The following is a 20856-nucleotide window of genomic DNA, read 5'->3' on the forward strand; positions in this document are numbered from 1 at the left end:
GGTACTGTTCCTGGCACCACAAGACAATTACTTAAAAATTAAAATTCTCAAATATACTAGTTTTTGCTAACCTTCATATCTTGAATAGTACAGGTACAAGTTGCCTTTCTGTAATCCACTAGTGAGGAAATATAGGCTAGCTAAATCTATTTCTTCAAACAGTATTTAAAGTCACTTGTATAAACAGTTAAGAGCACCACACAATGACCTTCTTCTTCAAAATGGTTGTCAGATTTTAGCATTTTATCATACAATGAGGAAAAATGCTCAGTTTGGTCCGATTGGGATCTATAAATTCCCATAAGTTCTTTTTTAAGACAACAGTAAAACATAAAAATATCTCTAAATACATTATTACCTATTAAAGTTCAGAGAAGAAGAGTTTATTTTATGTTCCCCTGCCCAGGAATAAAGGGAGATGGAGATCTCAAACTACAAACAGCTTGCTCCATGTCTTTCTTCCCTAGCCAGATTTCTTCACCCAAAGATCCTGAAATGGGGGCAGTTTTGTTTGAAAAGAAGCAATGAAGTTGATACTTCAAGACTGCAGCCTGGGTGGTAGAAGCTGAATTAGCATTATCAGGTAGATCAAGACAAAGGGAAGAACAGAAAAACCTCAAGACAGCTGTTTCAGTGTGCCTGTAAAAATGTAGTAAGGGAAAGGCTAACTTGTTGAGTGCGTCCTGAGTAAAGCAGTAGCTTGCCAAAAGGAGGGGGAGCATTTCAGTTGCTGTAGAGATGGAGAAAAAAGGCAAGAAATAGTGTTAGGAAAGTAAATATAAGCTTCCATCTCGCTTTTCAGACAAGAGGCATTGAAGAGTGCTCCTGCACCTGTGCAGCTGTAAGAGCACAAAGTGCCACATGCCAGTTTTGTGCTGTGAGCAAGACAGCAGCTTGTTAAGCCTTGGCATAAGCAGGACACACATGTCTGCTGCTCAGCCCTTTACACATTTGTGTGCCCCTGATACAGGAATAACTGAAATAATGACTTCTCTGGAAGGGGATGGATTTGTAGGATTATGGCTAAGTAGGATGGAGATTTCAGAAGGTGTTGGAGGGGTGAAAACTGACAGTGACACCAGCAGATCTAAGTTTTTCATACTGACCCATGGTCAGCTCCTTTCATCTCCTATTACTAATGAAAACATGAGTGCCCAAAATTGTCCCACCTCAGCCTCTGCTGTGGGTTGTGAATGAGCAGCCTCTGCTTTCTTAGGGGCCAGCAGTCTTCACAGGCCAAAACTTGGGCAAGAGCTGTGGGAGAGGAATGATTAATGTAATTTTCATCAGGGCAGTGGCTCTTCCTCTCAACCATTTGACAGTCGCCATTATAGATCTGGGTTTGATTAAACTCCTTCTTATGTCTGAGAACAAAAGCTGTAGATGCAGAAGCCACAATAGAGTGTTTCCTGACACTTTCTCATTCTATCTATTCAAAGACTGCAGAACTGAGGTGGTGCCTTGGCTTAGCTCACTGACTTCAGCAATTCTTAATGTCTTGGGCTGCTTGTGTTAGTTCCAAAATCCTTGACTCCTGGGTAGTCCAAGAATCAGGAAGATAAATACTCTTTTTGCCATAAGTTTCAGCTTGAATGAAGGAACCAGAATTCCATGCTCATATTCAATAAGTTTAAATCCAAGAGCAATAGTTTGAGAGAAAGAGATACAGAGATAGAAAGACATCTCTTGCTCTGTGACAATTGCAGTCCACCCACTGGTTACCAAAGAGTGGAAAGAAAATGTGACGGAGAACTTCTGGATGGAGAACTTCTGGATGTTGCTGGTTTGCAAGTGAAGTGTACAGTAATCAAGTCCTCAAAGCCTCCTACTTCAAATCCGGGAACCTACTCAAGTGTTGCACTAATTTTTCACTAAATACCAGCTTCAAACAACCTTGCTGTAAATAAGCAGGTAGGCATTTCAGTAGCAACAACACAGTTGTTGCAAATAAAAACAATATCTCTTCCTCCTTTTTCATCCACTCAAAAATTTCTTGTGCAGCCTTCAATGATAGTTCAATATATACTTTTATTATATTCACAGTTCTTGCTGCAAAACATTGGAAACCTTTCTCTTTTTATACATGACAACAGTAAGTGTCAACTTTCCATTTAGGGAAATAGCAGTGATATAAAAGCCTTTATATTTCAGAGACAAAAGTAGTAAATCAAAATAACTATAGAGAGAAACTGTGAATATAGGATCAGATTCGGGGCATCTCAGTCAAATAAAGCTGTCAGTGAGAATCCTTCAGTTAAATGCCACCTTGTTCAGCCCATAATTGTTTGAGACAAAAAAAGACTTCTGAGGCTACAAACACACAACGAGTCCTACAGTGCCCATCCCCACAGAGGGTTAGAGTTACTGCCTTCCTTTTCTCCAAAATCAGCAATCCTTCAGGACTTCCTTCTCCTCTGGAATTAGTGCCCTGCCACCCCTAAAGAACAGCTTCTATCTAATGTTTTTCTCTTCAAGCTAGGTCTTATAAGCATTATACCCTTAATAGCTCAGCTACCTCAGGTGGCATAAAAGAAGCAGGATGGCTCTTGTGACAGTGTTGGAAACAAAAAGTTTTAATAAAAGGCAAAATAAAAAAGCTCTTTACAGAAAAAACCGAGCTCGGGCAAGAGTTTCTTGCTCCTGCTAAAACACTTTACAAAAGCTATTACTTCTTTTGTTCTCTTCTTTTTCTAGGGAATTGCTTAGGTGAGACTTTTTGGTTCCTGTCCAATTAGCTATCCTTAAGTTTGAGGTGAAGTCCCCAAGGTCCTATGAGGTGTCTTTTAACCAAATTGAGGAGAGAAACTTCAAGGCTTTTTATCCTTTTTAAGGAGAAAAAGGGTAACTTGTTTACTCCGTCAACAGGGGGCACATTCCTACATCTGTCAAAGGTCCAGCTGTACATGATGAATGAGCTATTCAAATGAAAAAGAAAGCTGATATCCAAAAGAAGGTACCAAAGGAGATTTAGACTAGGTGGGATTTACATCAGAAAGATTGTACATATTTTAATACATACATACTTTTCTAAGTATTATATGGCTGAGAAGAAAAGTTCATGCAAATGATGGTTTCAAAAGGTTAATAAGCAATGCTGAGATGTTGGGCAGAGGCTTGCTCTGTTCTGAAGTTAGCAATAGTTAGCAGAAACATGGAGATAAAAATTATAGTCTTGGAAAATCTGAGTCACTTGTTAAGAACACCAGCATTACTAATTCTTGGATTTTTAGTGGTGTTTTTTAGTATTCTCATTATGAAATGAGGAATTATTTCCATGTCTTTTTTAAGGTTGTCAGCCTGATTTTACAGCAGATTTTCAAAGAGACTGGTTTCAAATTGTATAGTAGTGAAGGGCAATTTGCAATCTCATTTCATTAAACAGTTAAGACTGATAAGGGCTAATTTTGCTTGAGAAATTAATTATGCCTCTTGTCTAGAAAATGCAATCAGAAAATTAGGTCAGTAATGTGGAAGGTGATCGTGTACATAGTAAAATGGCAGTAAGTGCACAATAAAGGATGTCACAAATTTGTAGGCTTTTAAAGTCTCATACAAATTTAGTAAATAAGGCTTCCTTAAAAGTATTATGTGACTGTTGTGTATCCTCAAGATCCTGGCTGGACAGTGTTAAGACAAAACAGTAAGTTTCTGCTCAAGCTAGAAAACAGATTTTGTGAGAACACATGCACAGTCATACTGGTGTGCAGTTAGACCATGTAGGTATCTGAAGCAAGAAATGGAGGTCAGAATATGTCTCCTTAAAGATGTGTCTTGGGATCCTGGGTTTGCTTGATTCTTGAGGAGCGTGGATAAAATACTTGCTGTGTCCTGTCATATTCAAAATACACATTTTAAAATATGTTAAGGCAATTCACCAAGTTAAAAGAAGTGTGGTTCAGCAGAATGCAGACAACCCACCCGTGGCTTTGTCATTCCGATAACCACCACTCTGACCTTCATAGCTCACCATGAAGCAGTAAAACAGTCACAAACTGTGGCTTAAGTACTGCCTGAATTGGGACACTGGCCAATGCAGCTAAAGGAGGAAATTCCTAGGTAGTTAAATATAAATTAATGGTGTTTTGCAACAAGCCCCAGATCAGTTCAGGAGGTTAAAACCACCAACATGCCAGTAAGCATTCACTATCAGAGCAAAATAAAACAAAGAAAGGTCATCAGGAATCATAACAACAAACATGCATCTTTCTACTGAGATTTCCACCTGCTGATATCTGAAGAGGGACTGTTTGCTCTTACTGGAAGTACAGCTGTGAATAATGGTGTTTTATTTTCTAAACATCCCTATCAGCAAGGAAGTTAAATTCTTTGCTTCTTGATAATGAGACACAGCTCCTGGCAAATGAGGTAAGAGTTGCTGTAGACAGAACAAAGAGGAAATATTCTCAATTTCCCTGGTGAGGTTTGGAGGCGGGAGAGAGGACACAGAGGTTTGCTACAATTTGTGACATACATATTTGCATTGTAGTTCTTTTCACTAGAAAGAACAAAGACAGATTTTCTGTTTTAATGTGATCTCACAAGAAGGGTCCAAGAAGTCCATTGAGAGGGAATCCTTTATCCAAGGAATTGATCATTGAATGGCTGATGGTACTACTGATACCAAGCAGATTATTTCTGAGGTACCAGCAGACCTGCAAAGCAATTCCTTGATAAGCAAGCCCAAAACCAAGGTGCTAAATTGCTGAAACAACTGCATTTGACTAAGTCATCATTGCCAAACTGTGTTAGCAGAGGAGGAGAGATCTCAAGTATCCATCATCCAGCTATCAAAGTCACAGACAAAACTTCCAAGTGGAAAAAAAATTACCAAACCCAGAAGTTTCCAGTCTAAGTCAGAATATTTGCAATCTGCCAGGATATTCAATACAACAACAAAAAAAATTTATTCTATACTGCCTTATTCACATTTGATCTGAGCAATATTTACATAAGCATAAAAATTAAGATGCCTCATATTGGTCAAATGATTCCCAATGGATCATGACAACCAATGCTAAATATCAGAAGTGGCAACTGAAACCTTTCATTACATCAGTTTATTGATTTGCATTTATTCCTGCTTGGAGATATACTTTCATCTTAATCACATACTGTTGCTCTAAAATTATCTGATTGCGACAAATTATGACTGTTTTAGCTGCATCAGAAAGAACTGCAGGGCAGTAATTCCCTTTCCTCATTTGCAAACCTTGTTTCTTGAACCCTTTTTCTGGTATGACACTACAAGGCATACATGGGAGATGATAAGGATCTTTCAGAGTGTGGGTTGATTCTTTTTTGTGTACAGTTTTATGTGTTACTTTGTACAAGTACAGTCCTTATGGAAGATGAACAGAATAATAGCAATGTGATTATAGGGATGTTCTTCCTATAAAACAATGAATTTGAAAGCATTCCCTTCAAGAATTTATAGGAAGCTTCATGTGGCAAGTCTATACCCATTTATCTGGCGAATGACTGGCAGATTAAATATTTTTAACATATTTTTTTTAAGTTACATTTGATGTTTCAGAACCAAGGGTTGCCTCCTTTATGATTATATAAAGTATCCATTTTTTGTACTACCATAGAACCTATTTTTTTTTTTTTTTTTTTTACATTTAAAAGGCCACAGGAGACATATATTGCCATTACTGACTGAACCTTGCCTGTTCAGGCTGGGGTAATTTGTAATAAGTGGGTTTAATCAGGGATGGAAGTACAGTTCTACACATAAAAATAACAATGTAATTTTCTTTTATTTTAAATACATGGGTCAAAATGTTCTCTTTTATTACTCACCTTTTTAGTGTTTGGAGACATAAGAACAAACATGCTACAAATTAATCAAAATTAACTCCTTTTAACTTCATAGTAACTCCTTTTCTCTTCTTCCATTCTCCAGGATGGAGACCATGGAAAAACAAGCCAGAAGTCTTTTATCAAGTATTCTTTTCGATCAGTCTGCTCAAGTCAAATTAAATAAAAGATCATTTCCTTCAAATTATCCTAACCTATATTATTTATTTATTCCTCTAACAATGCTTGATACACCAAGCTTGTCAATAATTGGAAACATTCTTAAAAAGAGGCTTGAACTTGGTCAGTCCTGATCAGGCAGGTGGACTAGATGATCACTTTATGCCCCTTCCAGCCTCTGTTCCATTCTGATCTATTCTACTGAAATATTCTATTCGATCCTGTTCTGATATATCCTGCTAAGTAGGAAAGTTCATTTGGTTTTCTGACGGTGTTTTTCCTCTGATTCTCCTCTTACCATTTTTCATGTATCAAAGTAAAACTACTTCATTGTTATTCTTTAAGTGTACCATAAAATACAAATCCAAAGTCCATTAAAAAGCAGTAGGAAGATTTTAAGTAACATCATGAGGTTTTGGGCTACAAACAAAGTAAATGCCACCTGGTTCGCAGAAAAAGCAGCCCCAGAGTAGCCAACGATTATATTTCAAATAAACAGTTCTCTCCCTGAGCCATGCCACCACAGCTAGAGATTGATACAGATACAAAAAGACATGATTGCTCCAGATAAATAATAAAAATTTATCTGTATGTCTTATCATCTAAAAGTGAGAAGAAATAAATTTTTATGATATACCAAAGTAAACTGGAAATTACAGTAAGACAACAGCTTGGGCAAGCAAATCTAATTTTAGAAAAAGTTTCATGTTTTCACATTATTTTTTCCCTGGAATCATACTTATCTTAAAGCATAGTAGGAGCTTTAGACTCAACAACAAACCACAGCCAGAAGCAGGAATTCAGCCTCAAGGCTTTCAACTAAGTGAAAGTGTTTGAATTTCCTGGCAGAAGATAATTTTTTGATGAAGAAATAAATTCATATTAATGAAAAGGAAGAGCACTCATTTATGATGTGGAGAGGTATCTTTGTGGAAAGATTTAATTAAGAATGATCTAATTTTTTTATAAGTAGTTCTCACAGTGTTGACTTACCTCAAGTAATATCTGTGCTAAAGAAAGCTGGCAAACAAGTTTATATCCTTAATTAGAATATATTATTGTGATAGGCAGCCATTTAACCATTCAGCTCTTACTAAATTAATACAATCTGTATAGATAGAGCCTTAAGCCAAGCAGAAAAATTACCTGTGAAATCTCAGTAAGCCAGTTACTCTTGATAAACAGTAGGATTTGAAAAGCAGAGAGCTAATGAAAGATAATGGTATTTTCAGTAATTGCATTAGTGGAGTTTCACTGGAGAGAAGAGAGAAGAACAAGGTGCTTGGAGAGGAACCAGAGTGTCCAAGCCTGAGAGTTTATTGTGAAGGAGGGGAGCAAAGGGGAATTCACATGCAGTACATGCCAACATACTGATTTTCTTTGGCTTTGTTTCCTGAAAGGCAGAGAGCTGAATTTCTAGGTCAAAGGAAGTGTTCAGGTTCAGTAGGGAACCTCTACAGAACAGGATTGACCGAGCACATTTCAGATGCATGGATTTAGTAATCAGTAGGGCCCATGTACCTCTGAAGGTCCTGGGGCAGAGACAGAACATCTGTGAGCCACAGATTTGCAACCACACTCTCCAGGAACAGGTACTTGATGAGAAAGTTTGGCTTTATGGACTCAGAACAAAAAGTGGCCTAAAGGTTCTTAGAGGCCAGCAACACATATTTGTACATAGATATAAGTGAGAGCAAGCACAGAAAGAGTGAGTATAACTTCTGACTTTTTAATTAGTAACTGGGCCTTCCTCAGCAGCTTGTGAGTCCATGAGTAACACTACAGGTTGTAAAAACATGAGAAGGGCTTATTTTTTTTTAATCTCTTATTAGTAGCAAAACAATTAATAGCATTTGAACATTCTGATTGCCTGGGGTCACAGCTAGTTAATAGTAAACCAAGAAGTTATGCATCAGACTTCTACTTTCTAGCTCAGGAAAAAGCGACTAGGCAGGGCTGTTTACTTAGTAGAAGTAAAACAGTAAAAAACATTTTCCTTCCAGAAGTAAAATGAAAAACAGTACAAAATTAATCCATAATACTAGCACTGTGTAGCACTGCAATGGAAACAGGACAGCCATTGAGTAGCCTGATTTGGGTTAGAAAAATAACCCAATAGATCCTAAATGGATGAGTCTGTAAGGCTGCAGGACAAGAACAATATCTGCTGAAATTTGCATAAGTAATCAACTATCACGACCTTTATAAGAGGACATTTCCTTCCATCCCGAGTAATAGCTCTGATTTTACTTTCCTTTTTAACTTTCATTTGCCAGTATGAGTTGTTTCCTTCTGTCTGTCACTCAGCCCATAGGACGGAGAGTAAACATTCAGCCCTTACTGCTTTGGGTCCTGGTGCACCTGAGCTGTACTCAAGGATTGAAAACTGACAGTGAATCTCCATGTTTCATTTTGAATAGTTCCCAGACTTTGATTTATTTCTCAAGAAGATCACTCTTTCCTATATTTTTTCTTAGCTTCCGCAGCTAATTATGTGCTCTCTTCTGAGGTCTTCTGAAAATCTTCCATTATCTCTGATAAAAGCTGACAAGGAATTATTTAGGAAAATACGTTACTGTTTCCTCACATCTAGAAAAATTTAGATAGCTCTGCCTTACTACAGAAGATGACCAAGAGTTTGGAAAGAATTAAATAAGGGTAAGAATTAATGGGTTGGACTGAAAAATGTGAATTTTAAAGGAATGCTGTAAATGAATCAAACCTGGCTAAGCAGAAATTAAGTGGGAGATGAAATATTCTACATGAGCATAAACACCAAAAACAAGAAAGAAAATGTTAAGGGTGAAGCCCAAGGAGACAAAACTAGTGCTAACTGAACTAGATTGAGCAACAGAAAATATCAGAAGAACATAGTAAAATGCGAGGTGGGTGGCTCTGATGTGTTCTGGTAGGGTGCTGATGCAACACTGAACAGGAGAGCCAAACCTGACAGCCCAGTTCAAACACACAAATTTCATTTCAGTGTTTTTTTCCGTTTATTTAATTAATTATTTTTTTACATTGGAAGGCGTGGTTTATTATTTGGTTGGGGTTTTTTCATTTTGCTTTTTTTTTGCATTTATATGATTATTTTCATCTTAAAGGCCAGGGGAACCAAAAGAGAGATAGTGAATCATGGCAGAAAAGGTTTGAATGAGTAGATTTGTTTTTCCTATGAGAATGGAAAGGTAACATTTATAGAAAGACATTGTGACAGGCCACTAGAGTTTTTGGGAAGATACCAGCAAGCTATGAAAGACAAGAAAATAATTTCAATGCTTGAAAAGAGAAAATATTTTTATCTAATATTTCCCACTTTCTGAAAAAAAAACACTATCCATTTTTAAAAATCTACTTTTTAAATAATAACAGCTACATCCTCAATTAGGATTATAAAATCACCCATAACAATATTATACTTTTAGATTGATTACAGAACTTCTATTTTTTCTAAGAGCTTATCAATTTAAAATAGGCTATTTGTTGTTCATTGAGTATATTAATGTGAAATATATTTTCTTGGCAGCTCTATTTTTCAGATGTATTGATTGATCACAATTAATGAAATCACGGGGTTTTAATTTTACTGAGCTGTTAAGTCTCAGTTATCTGGGACATCCCATGAAAACATCAGACTTCATACAGATCAATGAGTAATAATTCTTTTTAAAATTCCATACCTGAATGAAATAAATAAAAAATGGAGAACTTGTGGCTGCATGAAACCACTGACTCTTTCATGATACCATCAATGATCGAAGATCAGGAAAACTACTGTTTTCAAATCACATGTTTCCATATTTTACTTTGAAAAAAATTTTTCATGACTTGAATGTGAAAACAATATCCCAGCAAGGCCAGTACAGTAAAAGTCACAGGAAGAGGAGCAAATATCTTAAGCAATATACAGTATTAAAAAAGAATAGGCCAAAGTGACTCAGAGGTTTGTAAGATCACTGAACACAGTGTCCTTTGTTTGCCACAACCCACTCTTTGATGAAATTCAGTGTGATCTTTTTGTCAGCTGCTTACAGCCAGTAATATTTAATGTTTTGCTTAAGTTCTCTGTCCTTACTTTTGGTGAGGCATATTGACAACAGAATAAAATCTGGAGGTAAGTTGCTGAGGCCCAAATTAGTTGTGTAGCAGTTTAGCTATATTCAGAGTCACATGTGAATGGAAGGCATCAATATCAATGAGTTGTTAATTCCTTCTTAAAATGTATGTTTTCTTTTTTGGGAGCAGATAAATTGTAGTTGAATCCATGAAGAGAGAAAAGTTTTCTTAACTAAGCCAACCTTAAAAAAAAAATCAAATAAACACTCTAATAGTAATAGGTTGTGGGACAATCCTCTTTTCAAAAATTCAGTAATGACCCAAAACATAATGATCCAAACAAATGGTCCTGCTACTGCCTCATCATCTTGAGCAAACAGCAAATTAGTCTGCACTCTCTATAAAGAGAACCCCTAAGTGCACACAGAATTTTTGCTGAGACCATGTGACAATCTTCGTTTGTGCATGGCACGGCCCTCTTGTCACAGTGTCACACTGTCACACAGCTGAGTCAGGTTTTCAGGTAAACCATGGCAGTTTTAGACGTGCTAATAGAAAAAAAAATCTATTAAAAATACTAAATTCTGTTAAATAACTATTTTCCTTAGAATTAATGGCTTTCTGAGTCAGAGGGAAAATGAGTTACATATTGGAACACAGAATATAACCATGCAGCAGCATCACCATTTGCTAAACGAGCAATTAAGTTATTTACCATTGCACAATTAAGCCCTCACTAAAACAGAGGAAAATCATGTTACATTTCCTTAGAATGTTTCAGGGGACAAGCTGTACCCAAGAGCCTTGCTGGTGCAGAAGGCAAAAATTAAAACTTGCTTCACTGAAATACTAGCAAAGTGAGCCATGCTGCTGAATTTCAGGTGTGGATACAGACAATAAAATGGGGCTTAAAATAATTTGGTTTAACAATACAGGACAACTGTATTGTTAAACAATTGTTAACAACTCTATTGTTAGAAATTTTTTTTCCTGTATTGTTAACAAATTTCTAAAAGCAAATAATTTAGCCAGTGGATCAGCAATAAAAATATTAAAGCTTATAGGTCATAATTATTTAAATGAGAAATTATGAGCATGTAGGCTCTCCATTTCACTTTATTTTTGAAAGAAAAAAAATTGTTTGACATATTTATGTGCAGGGTTCAAGAATTTAATCAGCTATTCTCTAGAAAAATCCTATTCCAAGCTAATGGATATGGGCTAATGAGAACAATTCTGTAACAGAGTATTTTGTTACATTTTTCATGCTTTCATACATAATCACAATGAGGTGGTGATAGACTAGTGACTTGATAAACTGCAGGATTTAAGTATATAATTTTGGCTAGATTTAGGACCAGGGTTTTCTCAAGAAATGAGTTCCAGCTGTGCAGTTCAATTGCCCCTTCCCTGGGCTGACATCCATCTCCCAGCACTGGGTAGGTTTCCCTCACCCACTCCAGTGGTGCTCATTCAATACCACCATTTCCAATACCAGTTCTCACTCTCGTTTATTAATGAAAGTATTTTGTCAAATGAAATCTTCTAGTGTCTGATAAAAAGAAAATTCTTTTACCTGCTTTGCAGCAAAAGAATGCTTAGCAAAAGGGGGGGAGAATGCAGGAATAGAAAATCGGGAGTGATACAAGTGTGGGAGCTGCACCTTGTGCTTGATTTGAATGTCTGCAGAGCGACAGGGTTCTGTGCAGACTCAGCATATAGATCAGCTAGGTAACATCCAGCTAGAAACCAGAAATGCCTCTAGATCCCTTCCTCTGGATGTTAAAATCGAGCACTTTTGACCACTTAGGACTGTGCTCAAGTTCCCCTGGTGACCAGTTAGACATAGCAGAAAGAAAAGTTACCAAATCTGGGGAAAATTGTAATACTAAGAAACAATTTGGGTTTTGTTTTGTAGGAGAATTCAGGCTTGAACATAAAAAAAAAAAAAAAATCACTTATACCAAGCAATGCACCAAATCCCCTCCCCTGTTCAGAAAACTGATCTAAAAATAGAGGTTGAAAATATATTACCTGCTTTAGAAAACTTTAAGGGGCATTTCTTCATGAAATACTATACCTAAATCAGCTCACATTTACAATTATGCTGAAATATAGTTAATTAAAGCTCAAATTCATGCTACTACACTTTTTTCTCATGTGTATGATGTTGATAGGAGTATATTTGCATCAGAAATTTAATTTCTGCTTTCTTTTTTCCAGTGGGCCTGAATTTGACGGAGTAATTCACTCAGGAAGGAATTAAAATTCTAACACAGCACTAATTTTTCTACAAGCAGACACTGTTACAGCTGACATTTTTATTCCATGCTCCTTGTTTTCTCGTACTTCTCACAAAACCTTATCCTTAGAATGCAAGGGCCCTAAACACTTGAATCACATCGAGGATGTTGTGAATCAGACTCTCAGCAGAGAGCCTAATTGCATTTGGAAAAGAGTAATTCCAACAGGTTTGAGAAGTTGTAGTCTACATCTCATCCTTTTCCCTGAAATTTTGATTAAATGCCATGGAGTGCATGGTCACTGATGTTCTGCATTGACCACAAAATTAGCCTCCACCAGGGTTCACAGCTCGGCAGGCTGAGGTTTCGCTGTCTCAAGCACTTTACCATGACACATGAAAACAGGATCAGGACCCTTCATCAATAAATGTAAACAGTGCTCACCTCCTCCTTCTGAACCTTCTGCCAAAGGAGCTGCAGGCCATCTGGGTCAGACACTTGTCTGGTTTTGTCCTTTCTGCAGGCAAAAAAGTTACATCCAATGCTTGACCTTGGCCACAGACTAATAAGAGAGCAAACAGTTCCCGTGGATCATCTGACTCAGCCATTTTTATTTTGTTTAAATGTCCAGATTGCCTCCTTGTGATCACTTCAGACATAGTCATTGAGACAGCCTCAGAATAAATACTGTACTTCTTATTTAACAAATTCATTTACTTGACTAATTTTTTGTTACAGTTCAGTACTAGACACACTGTCCATCTTTACCTGATTTTTTTTCTTTAAAATTTTCCCCCCTGGATAACAGTTACAATCAATGTTGAGGCATGAAAGCATTCCTGATTCTACCTCAGGATTTATTTCAATGAATATTAAATGGTTCTGATCATCACCTACCTACTGAAGTAATGAGCAATGAGCCAGTCACAACTGGCTCTAGAATAGTTGGTTGAATCTTATGGAAACTCAATTATTGCTTCAAAATAATGTGTGATTCTTATTGTTTGCCTATCCAAAGCTAAAAATGTTCTTCTTTCTAATGAAATCCACATAATTTCTTGGATGATCAGAGAAATGGTACATGTAAGAGCTACAGCAGTCTTTCTTAGAATATAGTTCATTCTTCCATTAACTCTTCTGTCTCCCTAAGTGGTACTTAATTCTGCTAAGAGCTGTTGAGAAGTTTGTCTTCTGTGAAATTATTTCTGACCAATAATTTTTTTTTTTTTAAGGAGGAGAGAATAAAATCCTTAATAACAGCTTCAGTGAAGCCTCTTTTCCCACAAAGGCTCTTTAGAGCCCAAAAGAATACACAGCTACTGAGACATCATCTTCAAACTGCCTGTATTGTGGTGTGGATTTCTTGTGAGTTTCTGTGGCAATCACTCATATATTCCTAATTTATTGATGTAGCTCTTCAAGGAGGAAATACTCCAAACTGATTATTCACTATGTACCTGAAAACTGCACCACAAAAATCTGAGAGATTAGGCATGAGCTCAACCTTACTTTTACTATACCTAAGCAGAATCTCCAATTCTCCATCAGCAGCACTGGACCAAGCAAAAAATGCAAAATCTCCAAAGCAGTCTTACCAGAAAAATTGAAAGTAGTTTCATTTTCAAAAGGGGTCAAGTAAACCAAGGACCTGGCTTGCATCACGTTTGATAGCAATATAGGAGTGAAATCATTGAAACACTTGAAAAACAAGCTAGTAGTTTGCCAACCCTATTCTAGGGAGAAAAATCCTATCTATTTATTGAAACAGAGTTTGCAGTATGTGCCCCCCATTATCCCTGTTCCCAGTTCTGAGGAGTCAAATTGCAGTACATTGTGTGGGAACTCACTGAGCTGAAGAGCACGAGGGAGGTCACTGCTAGGAAGATTTTGTTAGCTGACAAAAATTGCAGTTTTCGGATTCCAGCCCAACCTGTTTGGAGCCAGTGTTGCTTTACAGGTTCCATAGAGCAGAGCCCTTGTATGAGCTGGGATTTCCTGCCACAGCTGAAAACAGACTATGCATTACAACTTCAGTGCCTTGGTTGATAATTAATCTTCGCAATGAGCTGCTGTTTTGACCTTGTCAACAATATAGAGAAAAATCTGGTCAAAGAACAGGTATGGACATAGTTTTGGGGTTTATTTTTTTCCAACAAAAAATGCATGCCATTTTCAAGCATTATTAGAAATATCTCCTTTAAACACAGCAGAAGACTCATCTTGACAGATGCAGCAGCACCGCAAATGATTGGCAAGATTGATATAAAACAAGATGATGGGTAAAACTGAGAAATAATATTCTGGTATTGGAACCTATATTAGTCTTGGAGATAAATGATGCATGTCAAGAATTCTTATGCTTTGTTGAAGAGCTGGGAGAGAGCAACTGTGTAGGTAGCAAAACTGTTGATAAAGAAATAGGGAAAAGAGCTGGCCTAGAATAATCACTGTGCACCTGCCAGAAGACAAAACAGTATATTCCTTGGCCAAATACATCATCCTGCCTTTCCCAAAGGATTTGTGAGAACTGCTGTAGGATAAAGCTGTTCCCATCTGATTTCTGTTGAAATACATTTTTTTTAATTATTTGAAGTGATAAGCCTGAAAAAGAAAAAAAATCATTCCCAAAGAAAAGAGAAGAGGGAGGGAAGGACAAGTGGCCACATTAATGGGATAGCAGGGATGCAAGGTGGTGTTTAACTGAAGAGAAACAGAGATCAGGAAGGTTACAGAATTTTGGGAAGGGGGACACATGAGTGGCAATAAAGAAGGCTATTATGGGAACCTTACTCCAGCTTCACTCTTCCCTATGTTCCAATGTAATAGCAATAAAGGCTCAGGCAAAGTACTTTTTCAACTGTTTCTTAATGCCTAGATTTTGTCTGCTGAATAACAAAAAAAAAAAAAAAAAATTATAAATTGTTTAGATGAATATTATCTTCCATTGCAGTCAATTCATGGACAGTCCTGTGTTTGGACATGTGGGTGTGGCTGCCATTGGACACCAGAAGACACGTTCACCTGTCTCATCCCATAAGTGGAGCTGGCTGAGTTACCAGCAATGCCAGATTTGCAGCCAGATTTAATCAAATCCATGGCTTTAGCTGCTATCCCTGGGAACTTTCTGACCCTATTTGAGGCACAGGCTGAAAGTCAAGACTCATGGAAATCAAAGACAGAACCTCCATTGACTTCAGCAGGATTGCACTCAGCCAAATAAATGAATGGCTGTTCACTCACAGGCAAAACACAGACCAGTCTGTATGTCTGTCACTGCAGCAGAGCCATGGAAGGAATAATGCTGGCAAGATGTAGGCCTAAATGTAGTGCAGCTTAGAAAACCTTCATTAAAAAGTGAGGAAAACCACAGCAATTATTGTGGAATTAATTAACTGAAGTATATAAGCACCTAGGAATAAAAAGAATAAAAAGAAGATTGAAGACAATTTGTGTCTGTACAGTCACAAGTCTGTACTGAAAACGTATCCTGACATGTCCAGGTGCTATTTGTCCTGGAACCAAGGCAAGGAATACACTGTCACTGCAAAAATTAACAGTATCACTACAGTATATTCAAGGTGTTAAACAATACTTATAATCCAGTAAGGATCCAAAATACTAAGCATAAACTGTTTCATTTGATTTGATTCTAAAGCAGAGTTTTTTCCATTACTTACTTGAGCAACATCTTTTGCAGATGATGGCAGCTCAGTGACACTTGGCTCTTGCAAAAAGAGAATTCTTAAACTCTGTAAGTTTAAGAACGTTGCACAAAAGTGGTTTTTCTTTCTTTTCTTTTTTTTTTTTTTCCTAAAAAAAGAACTGGGAAATGAGGGAAGTGAGTAAAATTTTTAACATTAGGAGATTGTTGGCTTTAATGTAAACAGCCTCGGGGGATTAGATGAGATGCAGTATTCAAACAAGCAGTTTTGGTTTCATAATAAATGAGCTTTGAAATTATTCTGACATATTCAATCACACAAACAAGTTTTTTCCCCAATTCAGAAAAACTTCTCTGAGTTTTTTTCAATTTGTTTGCCTTACATCAGCAAGTAACCTTACTCTTCTCCTCAGAAAACTTCCTTGCTTTGGTCCTGAGTCTTGTGATCTCATTTTCATTTAGATGAGCCAATCCTATCCTTAGGATTTAGAGATTTATAAACATTTCATGGTAATCTTGATAATGTATTTGTGATGTATTGAATCCAGTCCTAATGAAGGTTTGTTTTAAAGAAATGTAAACAGGGACTTGTTCTCATCTAATGCAATTTGGCAGCAGAGTCTCCCTCAGAGAGGAAATGAGCTGTCCCATGGTTAGCGTCCTGGTCTGCAACTCAAAAATTCCTGATCTCCTCTGTTCTGCTGTAGATTTCCTGAATGACCTTAAACAAATTTTTCTCTACTTCTGATCCCCCTGTATAAAATTAAATGATAATAATAATACCTGTTTCCTGGTTAACAGATAAAGGAAAATTAAACACAGCTGAAAAGCACTCGATGTTTATCAGTCCAGTGTGTGTGTTTGCTCCATAATGGAGATCCAATCTTGAGAGACACATATTTTGTTCCATTCTAGACTTTGGTCCATGTCCATGTATGACAAGTTTTTTGGGATGTTCTTAACATTTCTAATCCCAGCTTCAAAGTCTCCGTGTCTGTTAGATCTGTTAGCCCTGTACCAAAGGCGGTACATGTGGTTACTGCCAACAGAGTTCACAGTTATGGTGGAAAGTGATGACTCAGACCAATGGTCAATATTCCAGTCACAGAATACCAGGCTGGAAGGGATTTTAAGGATCATCTGGTCTAACCTTTCTTGGCAAAAATACAGTGTAGACAAGATGGCCTAGAACCCTGTCCTGTAAAATCATGAACTATCCAAATTTAATTAAAAGTCCTAGGTAATTATTTGTATCACTTACCCTTTAAGCTGCTACCTAGTTTAGGAAACAGGTAATTAGACAAAGTAGGAAGATAGAAATTCATACTGTTTCCTGTTACGTCCACTGAGGAAAGATATCTATCCATAAATAAATAGTTATGATAAAATAGTTACATTATTCTCTTGACATTTTGTGAAAAACAATATTGGACCAGTTAAAGAAAATACATTGGAAATATATTGGAAAAAATATTTTATGTTTATTCCCACTGTTTGGCCTCCTAGTCAGGATTTCATTTTTGTCTAACAGTGAAAATAGGAAATAAAGCAGAGACTGATAGACTTATTGAGTTACAGTAGCATAACTGCAGGAGAAAAATAAATAAACTAATGGTGTAATTTACTTTGGGGATAGAAAGTTTGAGAAGTAGGACTGAGGAAATCATAACTAAGGAAGAGGTGATAAATTGGTATTACTACATTGCTTTGACAGCTGTAGTTCCCTCTTGCCACACCTCCACTGTAAATGTCACAGCATCACTTTGTAGTAAAACTATGGGAATAGGAAGGCAGATGGGCAGTGGATAATACTGCATCAGGACCTCTTATCTAACAAACCAAGTGTATACACTACTAGAGTTAGAGCTGTGAAACCAAGGCTTGCCAGAGTTTAGCTCTGCAGCCAGATTAGCAAACCCATCAGCGCAGGTAGTGCTGTGCCCATGGTCTGGGGGCACCTCAGACACAAGCAGTGCCCGCAAACATTTCTGTTTGATCATCAAACCAGCACCACAAGCACACCTGCTTAGAGAAATTTCATTTCCTTACCGTACAAGAGTCTTTTAGCTGACTAGTTTCTCCTTCTTTCATTTACGAAAGCTTTCCCAGAAAGTGCAGCTACTCACTTATTCACTGTTTTCCACAGAACTCAGTTTTGTTTTCTTTCAGTGATCTTCCAAGCCCTGCTTGCTGTTAAGAAAACCTCAGTATGATCTGACACTCTGAACTTGGAGATGGACATAAGTAGGTCTGATGGGAACTCTTCCAAAGTGTAATTGAGACTGTTACATTTTTCAGTGTAGCCTTTTCTAAGATATGCAGCATCACAGGAAAAAAAAAAGTTGCTAATTTACCAAAAGCGACCCCTGGATTGACCCTAATTATATATGTAGCCTATCCAAAACATCACCCTCTAACTTTACTCCACATTCTTTACCATATCCTTCATATGAGCTACTCTTAGCAGCTATGTTTCACCTAATCAGAGCTGTTTTTGCCGGATATCTGCTTTAACATTGTTCCTGTGAGAACAATGCAAAATAACAGTAGTTGTATGTGTTTAATTTGGTGGTCAGCATATCAAATGACAGCTTAAAATAACAAAGTGCTTGAAGAGGAAGGGAAAGAAGAGAGGGAGAGTGCCTTCATAGCCAGCACCTGTGAGCTATTTCCATTGCCCCAGTGCCACAGCAGACAAAGAAAATTATAGTTATTTAATTTGTGCTTGGACAAACAAGAATGGAATGTTTTTAATTCTTATTTTCCATCTGAGAGTCAAACACTACTGATGTAGATGCAGCAGAAACCACAGCCTTTTCTTTGCTCCACAGGAGCAGCAGCATGGGTCTTCAATCCCACCTTGGACTCCTTTCTGCACCAACCAAAGGCCTTGATCATCTCTCTAAATCCTGTTTGTGTTGGGTAGTTTCTAACAGCATTATTTCCATTTCTATTCTTTACTACACTATTGTAAGAAAAACATGAAAAATTATTTCCCTGTCTTTCATGCTGTCTTCTTCTCCACATGATATTTTACCTTCACTAGAGCTGATCTGGAGATCCCAGTTGAAAATTTTGAAGCTCATACTGTCTGGAAATTGTAATTCTGATGGTGACTTAAAATATGAAGTCCTGGTCCAGAAAAAACACTGATTTTAATAAGTTTAAAACCTGTCATTATGTCCTGATCTAAACCACCTGCTCACATTATATATTGACAAGTGAACTCTATCCTGAAACAGACCATGTGCATCACCTATAGCTCTATTTCTACACCCAATCAAAGGAAACCATGAATTCCCAAATAATATCAACTTTAAAGAGATTCCAATATTAATTCAGTTTGAATTCAAGTTTTTCATAAAGAAAGAAATACATCTAAAACAGCAAAGTACTCTGTCTTCTCTATCCTGGTTATTTCTCTAAGTCTGCGTTGATTTCGATCACATTTCACATTGATTTCCAATTGGGGTTCAAATCAAGGCACAATCCTACTGAGTTCCTCTGCAGCTGATGTTTAAACAGAAAACATGCAAATAATTGATTTTTTTTGTTGTTGTTCAGTAGCCAACAGAAAAAAAAACCCAAAACCAATAACAACCAAAAAGAACAAGGAACAAGTTAGTGGTTATTGTTTTGGGTCTGTCCCAAACTGAAATGTTTCCACATACTCAGCCAATTAAGACAGATATTTGAAATTACAAAACATTTCATTCAAAGATAAATAAATCAGACATACTTCGTAATTCCAGCCAGCCAGAGTCAGAAAGCATTAAGAAAAAAGGCTTTGTGTGCCTGCCTCTGTGAACCAGAGGTGCTGATCCTGTGGCTCTGGGGTCGCAGAGGACCCACAGGCAGTCCAGGGATCATTCCCCTGCCCGGCCTGGCTACGTAAAGCAGCAGGGTTGGGTTTTGTGGGAACGTGCTGGCTGTGTCCTCTGAACCCTTCTCTAGAAGAAAGGAGCCAACTGTGGCCAACACTCTTTGCCTGGATCAGTGACAAGTGACATGTTCAGCCTCAGGGAGCTGTTGTCACCTCATGCCTGTGACCTTCTCAGAGTCTCCTCTTCTCAGCTTTTGAGTTACAGCATTTTGCTCCTTGATCAAGTGAAATAAGGAACACTGCTCACAAGTTTCACCTTTTTCTGTTGGAAAATCATCCAAAATATGGGTTACTTGAGCATTAACACTGCCCTGCACACTCCTAGAAGAAATTTCACTCATCCCATGAGTAGACCAGAGCAGTAGGTTGGGACATCATGGGAGCAAACCCTGATTAACATATATCCTAGGACATATTCTTAATCTTGTATTGCCTGAAGTAGTATACTTTGAGATGTAAATTTTTCACCTAAAAACAGTAGGTGAAAGGTACTAAAGAAACATTCACGTATGTCTTGAATTCCTTTGGGGTTTAGTGTAGACCAATGTGACAGTCCAGATTTCCTCAGAAATAATAAAAAATTCTAAATAATTTCATGTTTCTGCTTTTTTGGAAAAAAAATCTGTTCATGTTGTATATCCTCCCAAAAAAATAAACAATCTTTAAGCTTTAGGAGAACTATGAGAATTCATAGTTCTCTTCCTATGCAGCTTTTTCTTGAGAAGAAAGGCCTTGAATTTTAACATATAAATGAATTACCACATAGACAAAAAGTAACACACTTAATAAGACCAGTAATGGAACCACCATCCACATGAAGGGTAAATGCAGTACATCTGTTTTTTCAACATGATAAAGGATACCATTCTTTACTGGTTACTTCTTTTAAAAGTACTTTTGGCAGCCAAGTTTTGTCAAATTGGTGAATAAAATAAAAACAGAGAGTACTGCATTTTCAAATTTCACTTAATGCTTGAAGTGAAATGCAGATGTTTAACTCACCACAGGCATCAATATTTTGTTTATTTAACAAA

At 37.2% G+C, this 20856-nt stretch overlaps 1 long non-coding RNA gene across 1 annotated transcript in view; it reads right to left on the minus strand.

Annotated features, from left to right (window-relative positions):
• LOC137479489 (uncharacterized) overlaps window positions 1–20856 on the minus strand; it is a 54750-nt gene that overhangs the window by 255 nt on the left and 33639 nt on the right. The window contains exon 2 of the long non-coding RNA XR_011002285.1: window positions 1107–1254. This is a non-coding gene — a long non-coding RNA (uncharacterized lncRNA). The remainder of the gene's footprint in view (window positions 1–1106; window positions 1255–20856) is intronic.

Source organism: Anomalospiza imberbis, chromosome 9, assembly GCF_031753505.1.
Source record: "Anomalospiza imberbis isolate Cuckoo-Finch-1a 21T00152 chromosome 9, ASM3175350v1, whole genome shotgun sequence".
NCBI classification, from domain to species: domain Eukaryota; kingdom Metazoa; phylum Chordata; class Aves; order Passeriformes; family Viduidae; genus Anomalospiza; species Anomalospiza imberbis.